The sequence below is a fragment of the Astatotilapia calliptera genome, chromosome 3 (assembly GCF_964374335.1).
Source record: "Astatotilapia calliptera chromosome 3, fAstCal68.1, whole genome shotgun sequence".
Taxonomy (NCBI): domain Eukaryota; kingdom Metazoa; phylum Chordata; class Actinopteri; order Cichliformes; family Cichlidae; genus Astatotilapia; species Astatotilapia calliptera.
The window spans coordinates 10,469,721-10,490,362 of record NC_137424.1 but is presented as its reverse complement, the minus strand read 5'-3'; the positions used below and the strand labels follow the sequence as shown (position 1 = coordinate 10,490,362).

General features: G+C 41.3%; 1 protein-coding gene and 3 long non-coding RNA genes across 6 annotated transcripts in view; 2 read left to right on the top strand and 2 right to left on the bottom strand.

Moving 5' to 3' along the window:
* The window catches only part of LOC145419302 (uncharacterized), a 134,834-nt gene that overhangs the window by 6,282 nt on the left and 107,910 nt on the right, over window positions 1-20,642 (bottom strand). The window contains exon 1 of one of the 3 annotated variants that reach the window (XR_013905822.1): window positions 373-764. The exons of the other annotated variants lie outside the window; for them this stretch is intronic. This is a non-coding gene — a long non-coding RNA (uncharacterized LOC145419302). Of the gene's footprint in view, window positions 1-372; window positions 765-20,642 lie in introns of those variants that run through there. 3 annotated transcript variants of the gene reach the window in all.
* The window catches only part of LOC113017667 (NACHT, LRR and PYD domains-containing protein 12-like), a 174,693-nt gene that overhangs the window by 51,580 nt on the left and 102,471 nt on the right, over window positions 1-20,642 (bottom strand). The gene's annotated exons all lie outside the window — the stretch shown is intronic.
* On the top strand, window positions 2,317-3,486 carry LOC145425203 (uncharacterized). The gene is made up of 2 exons (XR_013905868.1): window positions 2,317-2,650; window positions 3,238-3,486. It is a non-coding gene; the product is annotated as an uncharacterized LOC145425203 (long non-coding RNA).
* LOC145425204 (uncharacterized) lies at window positions 5,710-10,287 on the top strand. Its single transcript, XR_013905869.1, has 2 exons — window positions 5,710-6,195; window positions 7,014-10,287. It is a non-coding gene; the product is annotated as an uncharacterized LOC145425204 (long non-coding RNA).

Below are 20,642 nucleotides of genomic sequence, written 5' to 3'. Positions count from 1 at the left end.
CACGCTCATTGGCTAATAGCTCGAGATTGACACATCGTTATCCAATGAGCGTGCGGGAACTTCCGACATAAAGTTGTTTCCTTTGAAAAACCAAAGTCTGATTATTTTTGCCTCCACTGACGGAGCCTGTTGTTCCCGCCACAGAGACACAGTAATGTCAGAGCGGTGTTAACACTCACCCTGCCTCAGCACAGCTCTCACTCTCCTCCTGCTCTCTCACACTAAACGGAGGTTCAGCTAAACTCACTTCCTCTCTACTTACAGGAAACCAGCGCTCAGAGGAGCCGACCGGCCTCACATTTCACCCACAGACACGAACAGCGTGGAATTATTTTATGTCATAAGAAGAAACATATTCATGTTAACACTCACCTGCAAAGGCGTAGATTTGGTTTTGGCATTGGTGGGGACGGATGATTCAACCACTGAACCCTGCCCTGTTTCTTTTGTTCCCCTTTTTGTCTTTGCTTCTTGATAAAAAAGGAGAAGTATACCTGCCTACATATGCTATTCTACCTGCTTTTAAACCATTTAAAATTACAATTCATAGTTTTATATGTGAATTTTGCAAAGAAGAGTGAGCAAATATTTCCACATCAAGATGTGCCATGCTAATAGGTTCCTACCCAAAAAGACTGATTAGAGTGATAAAAGGCAAAGGTGCTGCAACAAAGTATTAGTTTAAGGGTGTGCATATTTGTGCAACCGGGTTATTTTAAGTTTTTTATTTTCACCTGTGATCTTGCGTCACCATTACTCTCTGAGCTTTGTGTTGGTTCTTCTGTCACCTGACAAATAGGACATACATGACAATAAGAATAAAATGTGGAGCTGCTTCAGTGTTTCTGTCACTTTGTGCAGATCTTGACTCATCAGTAATGTTTGTAGGGTGAGTGCATTTTTAAAACAATTTGTGCAAACTGCACTACAAGGTTTTATTTTTATTTATTTGCAAAATCATGACTACCTCGTTATATTTTGTCTCAAAAATGAACCCTATGAATATATCAGTGCCATTAGGATGAAATTATTGTGTCACCAGCATTTTAACGTCAGACATATAATTTTAACAGCCTCTGTAAACTAATATCCTGGCTCGCTCGACGCTGCCGTTTTCTCTGACAGTTTCAATCAAAATTAGAAGTGCTGCTCAGAGACTGAGAGAACAAATAGTGCTGCCTGTTGTGCAGTTAGTTTCCAAAACACGTTATTCATGGTTACATACAATTTTAGCCTGATGTCTAATGAATGGCTATCGTGGCTCAAGAGTTGGGAGTTCGCCTTGTAATCGGAAGGTTGCCGGTTCGAGCCCCGGCTCGGACAGTCTCGGTCGTTGTGTCCTTGGGCAAGACACTTCACCCGTTGCCTACTGGTGGTGGTCAGAGGGCCCGGTGGCGCCAGTGTCCGGCAGCCTCGCCTCTGTCAGTGCGCCCCAGGGCGGCTGTGGCTACAATGTAGCTTGCCATCACCAGCCTGTAATGTTATTGTGATGGACACATTTTATGAGTGAGCTTGACTTTAAGTAACTTACAGGTTTCTTTGAAAAACACTTTCTTATATCCAGGTTCTTCCTTTTTGCTGCCACCCACCTCTCCTCCTTGCAGGCTAGCTAGCAGCGCAGGCTTGCCGCTGCTAAAACTGTGCGGATCGATACTGAAATATCGATTCTTCCGATACCAGCAATTTATGTTCTAGAATTGATTCTCATATTATAATATCGATATTTTAGTACTCTGGGGTAAATTTGTAGTTTTTCCATTAAAATGAACGCAGTGGAAAGAAACTATATCATTCAGATCGTCTAATTTGGAAGGAACTACTTCCTCTTATGCCTTTCATAGTCATATGCGAAATACGGCTGTATAAATGTGTCGCAGCCCATTGCGTGCACACTCACAACAATGGCAGAGCGCAAACAGAGTCATGTGTGGACGCGTTTTACCTCCACAAACAGCCCAGACGCGGTTTGTGATATATGTGGCAAGACAGTGAGGTGTTGTGGCAACACCACTGACCTCGTCAAACACCTCGGAGTAAATCACATCACAGAATATGATAAGCTTATGTTGAGGTGAACTGAAGAGGAGGACAGGGACAGGTGCTGCTAGAGCGAGACAGACGTCTCTCGCAGAGTCCTTTAGTGCTGCAGGCAGGCAACATGCTCAAATAGCGCACAACGTCAGTTTTTTTTTATTTCTATATGATTATTCTGCATTATTAAGCAATAAAAACAAGTGTTCTGATATCCTCTAATCATTATGAAGCAATATGGTTATGTTATTATTACAATTACATAATACAATTATACACAGCAAATTCAAAAGTGTTAAATTTTTTGGTGTTAATAGTCTTCTTGCAAAAGTAGAGTTAATTTTACTCTAAGCAGAGTCACATTCTTTTAATGTAACTCTGAGGTGTAAAATGATAGTAGTTAAAATCGAGTGTTAAAAATGAGTGTTTCTATGTCAAATCTGGAGGTGTTACAATGGAAACATTAACTCTTGACCTCTTAACTCTGAACTCCTAGAGGGGCTATGACACCAACAGAGTAAATTCACAGACTCCGCCCCCAGCACGGCTCCAATCGAAGCTGAAGTGAAGCCGTTTCGGAACATTTTGCTCTACATATTTGAGTTGTTTGCCATGCTTGGTAAGTCATTCTTTCAAAGATTGTTTCAATTATTTCTATTAGCTTTTACTTCTGTGGCTCTTTGGAGTTGAGACGAAGCTGTGTGAAAGGCATTAGCCATGTTGCTCGGTGATAGCATAACATTCTGTTTTAGCTAGCTGAAAGGTATTGTTTGCGGCAAATACCACAGCCTTGAAAAAAAGCTTGCATGTGAATTTTCAGTCAAACTTATGGTCAAATACACCTAAAACAATGTCTAGAATGTGAAACGTTGGTATAATGGTGCTACTTGAAGCCTGAAAACGATCGCCCATAAAAACAAAAACAAACGAGCAAACAGCAGTAGCTGACGTCCTGACTGGATTCTACGTTAGCATTTAGATCCCTCCAGTTTTATGCACACGGTTTAGGTAAAAATGAAAAAGGTTGAGGTTTTACATTTAGTTCAGTATTACCTGTTGCCTGTGTCCTTGTCTTTTGGGAAAATACTTTACACAAGTAATGGCTCAAAGAGGATTCCTTTTTTTTTTTTACTGTGCTGCAATTGATTACTGGATTATTTGTGCCATTAATTAGTGTCAACTAATTTTTATTCAATCTCCGCACAGGATATGCTTGTGAAGATGGATTATGGGGGAGAGCAGAAGTGCGTTGAAGTTCCACAAAGGGATGAATGAAGGACATGCATATTGTATTGAAGAAATAAGTGATGAGAATGCTGTTATTTGCATTTACCATGTCAGACCTTTTGATAAACACAATTCTAATGAAAGTGAGAACATGTACACTGTTACATCTTTCAGAAAATGTTTTGAAATTGTGGTGCACAGTTCAGAATAAATGTTTTTCAAAAACCATTGCATCTTTTTAGTAAATGTTTATTTCCAAAAGAAATTTCTAGAAGTTCAGAACAGTAAAATTCCCGCTTTTTAGAATGAATTAGAAGATAACTCTTAAGTAGTTAAACTAAAATACTCTTTGAGAGTTAATATATAAACTCTTAACACTAAGTGTTAAATTATCAACTCCAGACAGATTTGGTGTTTAACACTAAATCAGAGTTAATGTACCAACTCTCCAAAAAGAGTTAAATTAACACTCTCTGGTGTGGACCCATATAGACACTTTAATAGTGTTGAAATCAAATCCGACAGTGTTAATTTGGACATGCTGGATTTGCTGTGTATATTGTATTATGAAATGCAATGAAACATTAAGTTTTTGTACAGAGTATCTGTATCGGATCAGTATCACCAGATACCACCCTGAATTTTACTTGGTATCGGATCGGAAAGGAAATCAGTGGTATCGCACATCACTACTAAACAGAGCTCCCTGAAAGGCACAGCCAATCACATTGGCCATATTTGTCACATGACGTAGGACTGCAGTAGAGAACGTAATTTAACTCTTTCTGCACCGCTGGGTGAACGAGACGTTGACAGATTGTTTTTTTCTTTCTTTCTATCGGGTTTGTTTTTCTTTTCTTGAAGAGATCAAATTATTGGTGGGGACACGTCCCTCCCGTCCATGCAAAATCTATGCCTTTGCTCACCTGCCTCAGCTCCACCTTCCTCCTCCTTCTCCTCTCAACGGAGGCTCAATACTTTCACTTTCACTTCTCCTCCCTAAACACAGAGGATGCTGGGACTTGTAGTCTTTTCCTTCCGGTTCGGTCTTCCTCTTTGTTTGTTTGTGTTTGTGTTCAAGTTATTTCGATCATGAAGACATAGGGTTGCCAACTCCCTGAGAAATAAATAAGGGGCACCTCGTGGCCAGGGCCGGGCAACCCAGTTGTCTTCACCCTTCCCAGTGTGGTGAATTTTTTAGCTCTTTTTTTTTGTGTGTGAAATTATTTTTTAACCATTTGACTTGAATTTGATTTAAGTAGATGCATATTCTTTGTGATATGAACACATGGGAAACAAATGATCATTTGGCCATTTATTTTTAGCTCAAAATGACAACATTAACACAGTAAAACAGGTCTCTTTCTTAAACAGAAGCCTGTCATGCTTAACTTTTGAGAATAAAAGTAAATCTTTCTTTAAAAGAACTCTGTCCTGCTTAATTTAAAATTATATAAATTAATAGAAAACAATAGAAGGCACCATTTCCATTGAGAAAAATGGACATTCAAAGTTTGAATTTTTTTTTTTTTTTAAAAGAGCCATGGCTTGAAAAGTGAAAACTGCAGTAATAAAGGCCCCAAGTTGAAAAGTGCCAGAAAAATAAGTTTCACTATGTCCTGAAACTTTACCAGTGCTGGCTTAAAAGAAAGGATGGTACATATTCGAAGAGGTAAACATGTTGTTCCCACATCATAACTGGAAAACTGTTCAATCGTACAGTCTGGTCCTGAAAACCTGGGCCTTCTTTGAAAGGCTGTTCCTTTTGAGCTCCATAACCAGTTTCTATAATATCTCAAAGGTATACTTTTCCAGTGGGTAGGTGAGGTTCAAAGTGTACATTAGTCCAAACAGCATTGCAGCTGCTAGGGTATAGTTATCCAAATCCTGCCAGACTCTCTGGCCTTCAAGGACTATCCTGATGTCCTCAAGGCTGCCATTGCCATCTCTTGACTTTTTGATGTAAATTCCCATGGTTGTTTCCTTATTAGATCGTTGGATAATGGCTTCATCTGTGGCCTAGAAAATGCAGAATTCCAAAATTTAATTAAACAGAACACTGGTCAAAGAACATTATACCAAATCTTATTTTAATCTGTGTCACTATTCCAAAAAATGTTAACATTAACACATTAGGTGAACAAAAAACGGATTCATTACAGCATGTGATTTGAGTCCTCAGAATGCTTAAAAAGGTAATGCATGAAGTGAAATCTCCATGCAAAGAAGCAGAATACTGTCAGAGCATAGAGAGGTGTTCAACTATGAACTCCACACATAGTTCTAATGCAGGTAAAAGAAAAAAAAAGAAAAATAAATGCACCCATGGTAAATTGTGAAAATCCCAGGTGATTTTCAACATACTCCTGGCATAGAGTGACAAGCAGCCTTTTGTTAAAATTATTATTTTCCCTAAAGTGTATACACAAATTAATTTTTTTCTTACCTGGGCCGTGGGCTCCAGAATGTTCTGAAGTCTTCTTCCTATTTGTCCTTCTCGACTTTTCAAGACCTTTATTAGTTTGTCAGATAGCACATCTATCTGCGAGAGTAATCTGGACTGCAGTGGCATGGTGGTAATGCGCTTAAACTCTGCATTTATCTAAAAAGAGAAGTTGTCACATAAAAATGCTGCCAAAATCTCAAATCTCACAAGGTTACATCCACACAAAGTTGTTATTTTATGTCATATTACTATTTATTAGCTATGGGTCCCATGTTTTTTTTGTTTTTTTTTTTGTTTTTTTTTTTGGCTTGTCCCGTTTGGCTCTTTTGCCATCAGAATTGTTGTCTAAAGGCAAAGAAAGATGCCCAACGGATTTACTTTACCAAACTGACCATCCCAGCCTTGCCGTAATGGTCCATTTGATTCACCTTTTATTGTTTATTTTATTTTCACTTACTGAATACGGGACAGACTTGACTGGGGGAAAGAAGGTGTTAAGGTTCAAAATTGAGGAAGGAGAGTACAAACCACCCTTGGTCCAGAAGCTCTTGGTCAAACAATGATTTTTAATGAATACACACGTGTGGGAAGAACACTCTGTGCGCAGACAGCAAGTGGTCTTCGACTTCCTCAAAGCATACACAGATTTTATACCGTCAGGGCTTGATTTACTGACGCCCCTTCATGCGTCACAGACAGGATATATACACATACGTCAATATCAAAACCACAATGACTTTTAACACAGTTTAAAAGAACGTTGTCTTCGTCTCGTCTGGAACACGAGCCCCACATCCTGCCAGACGCTGTTCCTCTTTCCAGAGACAAACATGACCAACTTCTCACCTATAAATGAGTCTACTAATGTGTGTGTGTGTATGTGTTGACCTTACATGCCCTCTCATCTCACCCGTTGCACTTCTGACCTTTTACCAGACCAGAGGCTCATCCTTATGTGTAATAACCTAACTGAAACTATATGTACTATGTTGAATAAATGTTTTAATCAAGAACCTCTACTAAGAGCTTAATAAAAGAATATAAAAGTATAACAGACAATTTGAATAACCTAGTAATTCAAATAGCCTCGTCTAACCTGCTCAGAATAACTTAGACTCTGCTTTCACTTCTGCTTTCCCTTCTGCAAACTCTCTGCAACTTCCTGTCAGCCTGCAACTTATTCTTTCTAAAACACACACACTGTTTAAACCTCTGAATACAACATTAATGCTGCAGATTCTATTATTAATGCAATGGTAATGATGATTATTTAACAATAGCAGTAAAATAATTTCCCTGCTCCTCAAAGGGGAGAAAGAAAGAGGGAAAGAGAAACAGCTGAGAAGAGGGACGGGGGAGAAGGGCAAAAGACAAAAACCAACAGAACGGGCAGAGAAAAAAAAATGCATATATCAATCACCTGGATCACCTGCTGAGAAAGAAAAAAGAAAGCAAGCAGAAGAGAACAAGAGTAATAGAATAAACAACATCACAATGATATATGGGAATATGACAGTAAATACTAAATGTTAAACATTATTTTGCAGCACATAAGATCAACAGAACACAGTGTGCTTTGAGGTAGGAGCCAAAAAGGGTGTAGTTTGTGGGTGTGATCACCCGTGTGTACACCTGTGAGCATGGACACGCTTGTTTTTTGTTTTTTTAAAAGGTTCCTTCATGTAATAATCTGCTAGAGGGTGTTGGGGGGCCACAGCCCCGTCCTCCAGGGCGTGAAGCAGGTGTGGAGGAGATCAAAACTCCAGACATCCAGAGGCCCCCAGAACACAAGAGACCAAGGAAGACCAACAGAGGGGTAGCTGCGCCACTGTCCCGGAAAGAGCTGAGGAGAGTCCCAGATGAGGGCTCACTCAGCAGCCGCGGAGCAGAAGCCAGGGGGAGTTGCAGTGACGCGCCCGTGAGCTCCGCCGGCAGCCAGCTGCGCCTGAGTGACCGAGCCGGGGGCACCCCACCTCCGAAGTGGCCCGAGCGAGCCCCAGGCTCCAGGCCCCGATAAGCGGCCGCCAAGGAGTGAGCCGGTGTGTACCTGGACGCCCATCCCCGGACACAAAGAACCACCAATGCACCGATGTCTGAGGGGGTCCGCCACTGGCAGGGGAAGTGGTGGTAGGGGGAGATAGGCCTCCAAACCTTGGAGGGCCTGAGATGTCCCCAGAGAGGTGGCGCCTGACACCCAACCTGACATATAGACACAGACATACAGGCACACACAGATACAAACATCCATTCCCACCCTCATGCTCTCATATGCACTTACTCCACACTCAACCAACGTGGAGACAGACATAAAGAGACGTTGTACACACGATCACACTCCCCAAGCGTACTCTACAAACCGGGTCTAGGTGCCCCCGCCCCTGGAGGGGGGAACTGCACCCAGACCCAGGTGGTGTTTCCCTTTTCCCTGCGGTGGGGGGAGGCAGACCGCCCCGACTCCGCAGCAGCAGGAAGGCTCCACACTCCAGACCGCAGTCGGACGGCCTACTCCTCCTCCTAGTCCTAGCCCCCCTGCTCCAGCAGGTCGCAGAGAACGGGGGTGAGAGAAGACTCCGAACCTCCCTCCACCCGCTCATTGTAATGTTGATGCATGTGTGTTCTAAGGTGCATTTAAAACCCAGGAGGGCTTGGAGCTACCTGCCAGAGAGCAGCAGGTAAGCGCATGGTCCCTCCTGCTAGCCCTCAATGTCTACGTGTATTTAAAATTGAGAGGTGGGCAACGATGCCAGGGGTGGGGTGTACACCCTGATGGTACTTTGGACTCCGTGTATCGTGCCCACCCCCAAGATCCTATATGTATGTGTAATGAGAGTGTGAGTAATGTGAATGTCTAAGTTGTGGGATAAAATTGAGGCAGAGGCAGCCAGAAGGGGACAGAGGGGGGGGTAGCCTCCTCTGCACCCTGGTGACATACCCCTACTCCAAGGCCCTGCATGTGTGGGTGGTTGTGGTGGAGCGGGAAGAGGGAGGCAGCTGGAGATGGGGAGGGAAGGAGGGGAGGGGCAAGTGACCCCTCCCTGGGGCCAGCTCCCCCACTGACCCCAGTAGGCACCCCCATACTCCGCGACCCGCCAGGGAAAGTGGGCCCAGGCCCATCCAGACCGGGCCCAGTGCAGCAGCGCCGCCCGGCCCCACAGAGCCCGGGACAGTCCACCCAACCCCACCACAGAGAAAACTGCACCCACCCCACCATCCACTCATCTTCCAGACTACATAAGACAATAAACACCCAGGCTGAGATCTTCCTCCACCTCTCCTGTATCTCCCCCTCCTGCAGAGGCAGCTCCTGAGGAGAGGAAAGCTCCTGCAAGATGTGACAATCTCCCCCACCAGTTGAAGAGCCCCCCAGGTGGCTCGACGCACCGGCGGCACCCTGCTCCAGGGCTGGGCCCCCATGCACCCACCCGCCCACAACCCCGGCAACACACCAACCAGGACCCAAGCCCCCGAGGCCCGGTCCGGGTCCCAGCCCAGAGACGGAGCGCCCCCAGAACCTCACGCCCATCCCGGACCCACCCAGGGGCAGCCAGGCTACCAGGTCAGTAACCCACGTCCGTCAGCACAGACCCTCCCCTAGCCCCGCTGCACGCAGCCGCGAGGAAACAGTCACCGGAGAGCCAACAGAGCCCCTAACCGGACATGACCACTACCCCGGGTTGAGCCCCCCAAGGAAGATGCCTCCGGGGAACCCCCCGATGCCCTAAGCCTGTCCCTACCCCCACACCAATCACAACAGTGAAGGCGGGACCAAACTATGACCCCCCACCCCCACTAGGTGATGGAGCTGATCAAAGGAGCCCAGAGCAATTGATCTGATGTGGTGGCAGAGGCTGTATCAAGACTAATGTAATCTAATAGATAATTTCTATATTGGTTAGAATTAAGATTATTTTTATTTTTCCAGTTCATGAGGACTGTTTTCTTGGCTATGCATAGGGCAGTGAAAACCATATGGGCGATATTCTTTTCTGAAGTGACATTATCTAAGCTGCCCAACAAACACACTAAGGGGGAAGTTGGAATGTTACATTTCAGACACTTTGATAAGTCTTCACATATCTCGCGCCAAAACTTCTGAACTGGTGGACAGAACCAAAGAGCGTGGATATAATTGTCCGGTGAATTGGTTTGGCAGTGTGAGCAGTTGTTGGTAGACGTAAAGCCCATCTTGAACATCCGATGACCTGTATAGTGCACTCTATGTAATATTTTGTATTGAATTAATTGAAGACTGGGATTTCTAATTAGATGAAAGGTTTTTAAGCAAATCTGAGACCAGAAGTTTAGGTCTAAGTTAACTGATAAATCCGCTTCCCATTTTGCAATAGGAAGTGATATTGATTCATCTGTTTTAGAAAGCATTCTGTATATTTTGGATAGTAATTTGGGGGGTTTAAGAGTAAGAAATTGAACCACACTTGGTGGTGTTTGTAGTTCAACTTGACCCGGTTTAAATTTCTTTTTTACTATGGATTTAATTTGTTGATATTCTAAAAATCTTTTCTTGTTGATCCCATATTGTGTAACTAGTCCATCAAATGAAATAAATTCTGTTCCTTCTAGTATATGTTCTAAATATTTGATTCCTTTATCACTCCAATCTGAAAAGTTTATCATATTATTGTTTTGTAATATGTCAGGGTTGTTCCAGATAGGTGTACGTTTGCATGGGATTAATGAAGACGCCGTCAATTTTAGAAACTCCCACCATGCTGTCAGAGAAGAGCTGATGTTGATGCTTTTAAAGCATTCATGTCGTTGGATGTTTGAGCTGATAAATGGTAGGTCTGAGATCTCTAGATTATTGCAGAGTGCTTGTTCTACATCTAGCCAAGGTTCATCTAAGAGGGTGTGTTTTAGCCATCCTGAGATAAACTGAAGCCTGTTGGCTAAGAAGTAGTGCTGAAAGTTAGGCAGTTCTAGTCCTCCTTTATCCTTGGTCTTTTGTAGTGTTTTTAAGCTTATACGTGGGGGTTTATTTTTCCAAAGGAATTTGGACATACATGAATCTAGAGATCTGAACCAATCTTGTGGCGGTTTAGTTGGGATCATTGAGAATAAATAATTTATTTTTGGTAAGACCTTCATTTTTATAGCGGCAACCCTTCCCATGAGTGATATGGGTAGACATTTCCATCTAGCCAGATCATCTTCTACCTTCTTTAAAAGTGGGATATGGTTTAATTTAGTTAAATCTCACAAGGTTACATCCACACAAAGTTGTTATTTTATGTCATATTACTATTTATTAGCTATGGGTCCCATGTTGCTGAGCAGTTCCATAGTTGCCCTTACTTCCATACCACCCAAAGCCTGTTTGCAACCACAGCAGTTGCCTCCTTCTGGGCCATTTTGCAGTTCTGCCAAATGACCCAGAAACTACATCTATTATTGTCATATACACATCAAGGTCTTTCATTAATACTTAGTTAAATTAGTTAATTTGACCTTTCCAGAAAATTTACCTTACAGAATGTGAGATAACATATGCAAATCTTCACTAGTAAATAAAATAATGTTATTAAAACCTTAACTGTAACACCTCTACGTAACAGCGCTAGAGAATTGTTCTGAAGCAACACCAATCTGCCCTTCAGCAGGGATAAGCACCATATATCGATACAGAAAAAATAAATTTAACATATTTATATTGTCATTATTTTTATCTCTTTAAGCCCTCCTCTCAGTCTCTCTATAAATCAGTTAAAACAATTTGGTGTCATGCCCTAAATAAACCGACTTTAGTGAAGACCCCCCCCCCCCCCCAACCAACACACACACAGAGCCCACCCCATGGCAAACTAGCTTATTTAACTGTTTAACTAAAACATTTTAGGTGCAACCAGGGGCCCGTTCTTCGTACCTCGCTAAGTAAGTTAGCTGGATTTGATTGTTGACGATTTCGCATTGATCTTGGATCGTTCGGTTCCCCGAAGCTCATCCGGGACTTGCTGTCATAGCAACAGAGCCGTAAGCGTAAACCTGCTCGGGAGCAGGTTTACTTTATGTAAACAGGATTAGATCGCGGCCACGCAGGTATGTCCGCTTCATTTATACGAAAGCAACAGCGATATTCCACCACTGTTTCACCATAAATAAATAACATCAATGTAACTAAAGATAATGCAGCACTTGATCCTTGTATTGATGTCACACAGATACATACAGGTCATTTCCTAAAAAAGGGAAATGTACTATTAACATTCTATTACATGTATGTGATTATTACAGATGTAATTCATATTTCAGAGTAGTAATTGTAAATTACTTCGTGTAATCAAGATGAGAGACCACGGCTATAAAAGCGAAGGTGGATTTGGGAAGCCTGTCGCAGCCATGTCCTGTCCGTATACGCGACCAACCCATTGCGGAAGGTGCAAGATTGATAAGGAGAGTCCCCAGAATTCAGCGTATATTGCGGGATAGACAGGATCCTTTAGCTCAGCGCGACAGTGTGCTCATTGAGAGATATCGATATTCCCGTGAGGGTATTATTTACTTAACCAACTTGTTGACGAGGGGGTGCAGGACCACCACCTGTCTTTTTTTCCTCTGCCCTTTTCTTGGTTGCTGTTATGAACAAACTAACAGAGTATTACAGGCCAGTATTACCTTGCCAAGAGACGAAAAGCAATCTAAGAGATAAATATTACCATTCTGCAGAATACTCCTGTATTCCACTTTTACTTGTTCCCATGTTCTTGTGGGTCCTGTTGTGGCTCTAATGTGAAAGGGGATATAATATAACATATTATAATATAATATAATGCCATATGATATTGGACAATATAGTGTCATATGATAGATCTACCCTACCGCCTACTGGTGTTGGCCAGAGGGGCCGATGGCGCGATATGGCAGCCTGGCTACAACCGTAGCTGCTTCCACCAGTGTGTGAATGTGGGAGTGAATGAATAGTGGTATCGTAAAGCGCTTTGGGTGCCTTGGAAAGCGCTATATAAACCCAATCCATTATTATTATTATTATTAAATTACCTACGAGTTTGATTTGTCAGCAACTTTCTGCCAGCCCTCTCTCCTTGCTTTTGCAGCCTTTGCAGTGTTCTCTTGCGTTTTAATTAAACTCTGAAACTCCTGAAATCCCTCACTCATGAGTTCTTGCTCTGCTGCCGGAAAATACCGAGCACGCCCCTTCGACATTTTCGCCGACCAATCAGCGGGTTGCCGATCAATGTTTCTACTATCGATGCGTAGCCCCTTTTACGACACCCAGTGATGTCACATTACTGCGTCCAGCTGTACTAATCGTCAACAGCAGGTGTGTTCGGGGAACCGGATTAGCGAGCTCACGGTTAGCGCGATGGTTTGGTCTTGGATGTGTCATTTGATCTTGGATGTAGTAAGCGACGTACGAAGAACGGGCCCCAGTTAACTAAATGGACACAAGTTTGTTAGTCTGTATTCACTGAGAAAAAACAAGCGAATGTGACTGGGCACACACTGAAAAAAAGCTAATGCACATAATATTGTCTCGCAGCTTAAGCTAGCATTATCGTTAGTTAACTTAAGGAATGACTTGTTTTTTACATTATGTTGCACAACAGCAATTCATGAGAAAAACTTCCCCATCTAATGGATGTTCTCTTCGTGTCCTCTCAAACATGTAGTTTTCAGTTTACCTCTACAAAGTAAAGCTCAGCACCAAACGTAAACGAAGCGAAGACAAAAAATGGCGGACCGCCACAGTGAATTTTCCCTCGCAGAACACACCCGGGGGGGGGGAGTTTCAACAGAAAGCATAACTATTTTCTGTTATTTTGATATGACTGGTTTTAAAAGACTGAACATCCTTCTAAAACAAGTGAAAGGCGTGAGACTTAATTATGTTTATGTTCCGTTATTTGAGGTTATGGATGTTCCTACCACTTAACATTTACCTGATACTACAGTTTAGACCAAAAATATAAATGATTCATGTTGGATATATTTACTGTATTTTTACTAATTTAACAACCTCATCATTGCATTAGTCGCTTTATGCTATAGCATTACGCTTACATTAGCTTGAAGCTCAAGGTCGTCATTTTATTTAATTTCTTTTTCTGGGCTTACAAACAGGACACACAACATTTAGATAACCGTTACACTGAATCTTGGGTCTGTGTTGAGTCTTCCAGCTGCTGACTACAGAAGCTAGATTGACCTTTCAGCATGTTTATAGCGGCTGTGGCTATGTGCTGGTAATGTTACCATGTGTGAGCAGTCACATTGGCAGCAGACACGTTTCAACAAACTAGTCATATCCCAGCCCTACATTAGCTTGTTTAATGGTTAAGACACTGCAGGTACCACCACTTACTACAGACACCGATGCAAGTTTGTAATAGTCTGTTAATTTAGACTGAAAGAATATACAAACAATATTAACTCACATTATATATGTTAATTACTAATTTGCTTATCGCATAATTTCGGTTACCATTAGCTAACTGGAGCCTTACATTAGCCTTTCATGGTTTTCGATAAACAGCCCACATACCTGTAAAATAACAACACCCCAGTAAAAGTCCACATATATAAAGGGTCTACACTCTTTCTCACTGGTGTGTTAGCTTTAAAATCTTATTTACCTTCAAGTGTAAAACTCCAGATGGTAGTAGATTTTCCAAAGCGAGAGACAAAAATGGCGGACAGTGCAGCCGATTTTTCCTTTCCAGGGGGCGGAGCTTGAGGATAAAACACGACTAACTTGTTTCTTTTCAACATGATTTGTTCTAAAAGAATGAATATTCTTAAAGAATATGTGAAAATTAAAAGACAAAAATATGTTTAGATGTGAAATTTAAATTAGTCATGCTGGATATATGAAGTAATTCTATGCAAATTCAACAACCACCCTATTGCATTTTTTTCAGTGTGCTTAACTTTTGAGAATAAAAGTAAATCTTTCTTTAAAAGAACTCTGTCCTGCTTAATTTAAAATTATATAAATTAATAGAAAACAATAGAAAGAAAAATATTCTTGTAACAGTGCACATTTAGTGCATTTAGTGCAATTGGCTTCAGTAGAGGCATTATTTCAGCTTTTGCTCCCATTTGTAAACCCGCTTGAGTACGCATCTTAACTCATCATCATTATTCATCTATGTATTACTTTTATATATTAGTGATCTATTTGTTGTAATCATCTATCCTTGCAGTTGTCTATTACACAAAATAAATTATATTATCACACTTCTGGCCACATAGCGCTGATATTCACTGCACATGCCCATATTAACCTTAACCAGAGGGTTTAAAAAACAAACCAGTGTTTACATACCATATCTGCTTCTGCCGTGGCCTGGTGGACAAGAAATTGGTTAAGGGTTCCCCGAGCTTTCACGCCCCTCATGTTCTTCATGTGCCCACCACTAGAAGCATGCCTATGGAAAAAGTGCGCCGGCACACAGTGCAGTGCGCTTTATAGGTGTTATGGTGACCTTTTCCAGCCAGGTGTTTCCCTTTTCCCATTCCTCCTGTACTTTTGCAGCCTTTTTTATTTCTCTGAGGGAAACAAACATTTCTCGCTCGTCAGGGTGTCACCGCAGCCGCTCACACTGCTCACGCGCAAACACGTAAACGTCGGTGAAAAAGACGGAGCAGCACGGCTGTGCAGCATGTGATCTGGACACAAGCGATGGAGACACAACTTGTAGAACTTTGGAAAGCTCATCTGAGCCTTTTCGATGTGGCATCACAAAATGATCACGACCACAACAACCGTGAAAATAGTTGGATTTACATTGCTGCTCAATCACAGCTGCCTGATCAATGTTTTTCATTAGCAATTTAGCAAAGTTGATGGTGGTGGTGTGTCTGTGTGAGTGAAAGAAAGGAGAGCGAGCGACAGATTTTCTGTTATAAGCTTCATTTTATGGAGGCACAGTGTGAGCACTCGGGTCGCATCAGAGCATCGGGCGATATAGTGTGAGACCTGCATCGTGACCTACGAACTTATAACCCCTGCGAGCCAATCGTGCAGTTTGAAAATTGCAGTGTCTGCCCAGCTTTAGGTGTACTGTCGTCCGAGACTTGCACCGCAGTGTCGGCATTTGTTTCCCCGTTGGCCAGGGCTGGACTGGGACAAAAACTCAGCCTGGGCATTTTGACTAGAGACCGGCCCCCCAGGTATTAAAGCCATAAAGCCTTTGAATGAAAACAAACGCTGTTGTGACAGTGATGTACAGTCTTGTTGGTATATGTATGATTTCTATACATTTTACATCAGATAAAAAACTTTGGTTGTAAGATTCAGATAATTATTTGTTAAAAGCGAGACATTTTAAATGAGAATAAGAAAGAAAAGTATGTCTTTGTGCCCCCCTCTCCCTGTTAATGCCCTACCTGCCCCCCTGGCAACACTTTGCTAGACCCGCCCCTGCACAGTTACCAGCTGTCAGCTACATAGAAAAGGATCCTGGTGTAATTTGTCTCTCAGAAACAGTTCATAACTTCAACTCATTCATGTCACCTGAAAGGTAAACCTGTTTCTCCATCACCTGTTCAGCTCTGATGATCCAGTAAGGACATCTCCTGGTTTCATCTTCATGTTTCCCTCTCACCACATATCCAAACTGATATTATGACCAGCAGCTTTTACAGCTGTGGCTCAGCATGAACGTTTGTTTTGGTTTTTTTCTGCCCATGCCTGTGATGCCGCCCCCACCACGCTTTAATCATGGACTGTATTTTAGGTGTTGCATTTCTTCTTGTTAATTGCGTAGAATGATGCACAGAGTGAACCTCAGCCAAGACCAGTGCGCTGGAAAAAACGTGACAGACAGGGAGATTTTATTCCTCAAAGACCATCATCCAGTCGAAGTACTAGTTGCCATGTGGTCAGTATTCACACAACCATTGATTTTATCTCACAACTTGTTTTCACCAAAGAATTTCAGTAAGTAAATATTCTTCGATCTCTTTTCCCCCCCAGTGTCTGCAGATCAGCATCAATGTCCACGTGAAGAACCTAGTTATGTTGCCAGTGTCAACCCAACAAAAGGTACTTTACCTTCTTTTATATGTTGTGATTCCTTTTTTAAAGTTTGCTTTTATATTTGTTGTTATAGTTGAGTTAGGCAGGGCTTTTGTGCAGTCCTAAGAAACATACTGCCTAGAGTGTTTTTCACTTTGTGGAAGAGTTTCTTTATTATTTTCTGTTAGTGTGTGGAACTGAGGTGCTTCGTCAGGAGCTCCTTCAGTTGTTGGAGGATGGAGAAGAGGACGCAGCCATGACTTGTGAGACGTTGTCTGAGTCAGCTGCTACTCACTGGGCGATCAGAAACATGGTGTCCTTGCTAAAGTGGAAAGAGGCCAGGCCTTGTCTTATAGACAATATGTTAGCTACTCTGGATCCACAGTCACACCGTGTGTGTCAGTGTGGCAAACAAGTAGTTGTGAGGTGTCTGGACTGCCTGCCTCTTCCATTCCTTTGTGCTGACTGTGATATTGCAGTTCACACAAGCTTTGTCCTGCACAGCAGAGAGGCAGTAACAGGAGGGTTTTTGAAGCCTTCATCAGAGTTTCACAGGCCAATAGGTACGGTTTTTAAGTCCTATGCATTTCTTGCTATGTACTATGAGTGTGTGCTGTTATTGTATATTTATTGTGTATCAGTTCATTTCTAATTCTTTTTGTATATATTGTGTGTTTTAATGTTAGTTCGGCTGTTGCCTGTGCAAAGGCCAGACTGTGTGTGACTGCCCAGCAGGTAACGTTGAGGTTTCACCCGGTGCAATTGTGGCTCTTGTAACCATAAATGGTAAGTTGCTCTTTTGTCACACACTACATACACAATAGATGTGTTTGCAGGTTTTAGTGCAAATTGTACATTGCTACATTGTTTTGAATTACCCTCGGCCCGCAGTATATGTGGGCACCTGTCAAAGGTCATTTGGATTTACCAGACCGCTTTGAAAACAACATGAAATCTAGTCTAATCTAATCTTATTATGACTGTCCTTGAATATTCTGTTGTTTGTCCTCTACTTAAAAGACTGGCCGAATATCAGCTGATGCCTTCAGTAAAAGTTTCTTGGAGTGGAGTGCTGTAAAGTGTGAAGTGGACAGGATGTGCAAGGAGCCATGCTTTAGCTGCCCTGCCTGCACTCCAGACATGCTCGCCGTGTCAGTTGATGGAAACCGCAAGCTTTATCGCTTTCAATCAAATGCAAGGTACGTTATGCATTGTGGACATAAATCAAATATGGATTTGTACAAAAATTGTATTTTGATGTTTCTTTTCAAACAACTGTCACTGTGTTCGTTCAGCACTTCAGAGCAGGGGAACTTTGAAGGTGTCTTCATTGAAGAAAATGAGGAAGTTGCTGAGTTTGTGAAATACATCCAGAGACACACAAATGATGTAAGATACACATATATATCAGTGCTGTCAGCGTTAATCTTGTTAAAATGACGTTAACGCCATAACCATATACTCATACGTGTGTGTGTGTGGATACATATTTGGATGGGTGGATATTTATTTTGTTTTTCTCTTGGTGTTGTCGTAATACTATTTACTTGACTTTATCTTAATGCATACTTCATTTTGTCACGATGTGTATTTAACAAAAAAAATGATGCAGTGATAAGTGGAACAAAATTCTTTCTTTCAGATTCAAATGATTCATGTTATGCAACAAATAATGTTTAACACATTAATTTTGAGGAAGCATTTTCACTATCACTCGCAGCTCAATTCACTTTGATTTCCTTTTGTTTCCAGATTCAGATCAATCATGGGAGTGGCTCTTCAGTTTGGTTTCTGTAGCTAACTGACCTGTTCAAATGTGTTAAGGCTTAATAAAGCCAAAGTTCTTACAGGCTACCAGCCAGTGGCAGTCAATAGTAACATTTTATCAGACCCAAAAGTGCAACAAGTAATGCTGTAAAAACAAAAATTAGTAACTTTTAAACTTTTCGTTGCATCTCACTCAAAAATAAAGACCTGCCTTACTACAAACAAAAGCTTGTCAGTCCAACAAACCCCACCCTGTAGTTGCTGTGATGCGTGTTTTCAAGCTATATAACACAGACTATTTGTTTTTCCCTGAGTAAACCAGCAGATGATAGTAACGTGCACGTGAGCCTGGTTGTGAATGTTGTACTTGTCTGAGCAACGCCCAGTAGAAACTGACTGTTAGTCAAACCTGAGTAATTATACAAGTTTGAACTGGTCTAGTTCACTGTGGTTATTTTCCGTGTGAAACTCAAGTGTATTGATTCACTTCCACACACACTTTAATTTGTAGTTCAAATGCATTCTTTGCCTTTGAACATTAAATCTGTTGCAATAATTTGTACAGAGCTGCATGAGATATCAAGACTGTAACAGTTCTCCAAAACCACATTCAAGTTAACGCCTCCATTATTGGGCCACAGTTTGTGTTGATACCTGAATTTTTATTTAGAGAGAAAAAAAAACAAAAAAACAACTTTTTACCTCAGGTCTGATCAGCTGATTATGACTACATAATGAACAAAACTCAAATCCATTATTGTAAAATGTTTCCAGTTTACTCTTCATGTGAACAACCTGCAAAGATCACAGCTTTCATTAGACCAACATGCCTCAGTGACTCATTAACAGCTTCAACTATCACAATACAAGAAGATGGAACAATGACATGATACTGGAAATGTTTCCGTTTCAGAGTAATTGAAAACCAAGATGCACCCCATGTGAACTGTTGTATTCAAGGATTCATTCAATATATTTTTTACTCAACCAAAATTTCTGTGTTTCTTGAAATTGGCAATAAATGCCATTGAAGCTGGCATTTATTTTCTGTTGAGAAGTTGTTCTCTTGTGTGTTTTCCTGAAATTTGGATTTTGGCTTTTGACTTCTCTGGATTTTTGGGTTAGCTTTTTAATCCTTTCTGCCTGTGAGTTCACATTTTGGTTCTCATATACCCACAGCTACGAGGAGTAAAAACTTTAGGACTCTAGTGGAACATTCTAAAGTGCAGATTTAAGAGTGGATATTTTTTTTACAGGTTTTATTGATTATTTGTAAAAAAAAAGAAAAAGAAAAAAGACTAAAGTAAAAAAAAGAGTTGTCTTTAATAAGTCCCTTAAACCTTTAATGGAGTTAGATTGGTTTTAGGGATTTTTTATCATTATTTTTTTTTAATTAACCACACTAAGAAGTGTGGAAATGATTTAAATGTGTTGTTGTGCAGTTAAAGCTGTTTATGTGACACCCTGACCTCCTGTGGAGCAGCTCTGAAAGAAATAGTCAATCGGCAGAGGACACATCGACAGTTTAGTCCATTCACAGAAGAAAAGACCAGAGAAAGGCCTGGACTTCCACAGAAGACACGTGTGGATGATCCAGATCCTATCACGGTAAAAAAAAGCCTTCATCACAACATCAGCCAAGTGAGGAAGACTCTCAAGGAGGGAGACCATCATTACCCAAGTCTTCCATTAAGAGAGTTCATTGTAAATCCAGTGTTTGTAACTGTCTCTAAAGCCAAACACCAAAACAGACCACATAAAAGTAAAAATTAATACAAGCTCAATTTATCTATTCTGTTGGTTATGATTAACAGAGCAAACAGTGGATCATGACAGATACATTTTTCTGTTTCAGTAATTCTTGTTTACCTGCTGTTGTCATACACTTTCTTATGAAAAAGAGTCAATATACTTTGTTTTTTTAAAACTAAGAAAAAAGGGGGTTGTGTTTGTACAATATCTAAATGTATGTGTTTTTTCTAAATTGTGCTAAATTTGCCCACTGAAATTTGCCCATTTTGTACTGAAATCCAGCGACTGAATACCTTCTGTAACATCGCCACTTTGAATAAAATTATGTTTGTTTTTAGGCAGCAGTTCATTTTTTGGTAATTCATAAATGTGTGTAAATATGATGTTAAGACGACTGTGTATTTATCTTTCAATTTTCTGAGT